We start from the raw sequence: 1,190 nt of genomic DNA, 5'->3' as shown, positions 1-1,190 counted from the left end.
AAGTCATATTGAAATAATATAATATAATTAAAAATAACAAAATACAACATTAATAATCACTAATAACAAAATACAATAAAATATAACAATAATTTGATTGTAATAATAACCAAGTACAATAATATTGAAAATTTTAATCTTTATTATTTTCAATAACTAAAATTAATAACCACTGATACCAAAATCATCATTAAAATTTATTCAAATCTATAGTGATTGAAATATTGGGAGTTGGATGTGGAAAAATGAGACCAATATTGACATGATAACCGGTTCACCCTGTTTTGAACGGATTGATACCGGTTTGATTATTGACTGGTTCAATAGCAAAACCAGACTAGACCACTGGCCAATTCACTTGTTTTTTCAGTTGAACCGGCCAGTTCGGTCTGGTTTTTTGTTCACCAAGCTATATGTGGTTTAATGAAATCACAATTCACTGTCATCAATAAAATGCAAAGCACATTAATTAAAGCGTTTGATTCGCTTGTGACAAGTATTTGAACTTGGAGAGATTAGTGAGTACCTAACTTTTTAGGATTTATTTTAACATTCGTAACATTGACAACTCTTTTAACGAGTCTCACAATTTCAATTAATAATATTATTTCAAAAACTGGTATTATAACATGGTTGGTAGCAGTAGTAGAGTTGCGAATATTGTTACAAGAGTTGCTAACTATGTTACAAATATTTAAAAAAAAAATCTTAGTTTAGAAACTTGAAAAACAAATAGTAAATAGTATTAATTGAGTTGTAAAACTTATTAAAAGAGTTGTCAATTGTGTTACAAATCTTGAAAAAAAATCTCAAAAAAAAAATGCTAATTGTTGAAGCTCCGGCACTGGCTGCTGGAACTCCAAGGTCGGTGGTGGCTGGCCGGCTAATTGGGTTGGCGATGAGAGTGGCTTGAATATTTTTTAAATGGAGGGCAATATTGTAAATTCACCAACATTTTAAAATTTCAAATTAGTCACGATGCAAGGCGACTTGAGTTGTGTGAGTAGTTGTTCATGTTATTTGATAATTTTCACTGAGTATGCTACGTGCATGCATGTTAAAACTAATGTTGAAAGTTGTTAGGATCCAAAACCAAAGATTTTCATTGAGCATTCTTTATTAGATGTTTAGAATATGGTCTAAGCGCGTGCTGCATCACTTAATAATTGTTTATTATTTATTATTATTCA

This window comes from Neltuma alba, unplaced genomic scaffold (assembly GCF_004799145.2).
Source record: "Neltuma alba isolate B1F8T4 unplaced genomic scaffold, ASM479914v2 tig00010389_pilon, whole genome shotgun sequence".
NCBI lineage: Eukaryota > Viridiplantae > Streptophyta > Magnoliopsida > Fabales > Fabaceae > Neltuma > Neltuma alba.
The sequence above is the reverse complement of the archived record's forward strand: the minus strand, read 5'-3'. Positions refer to the sequence as shown.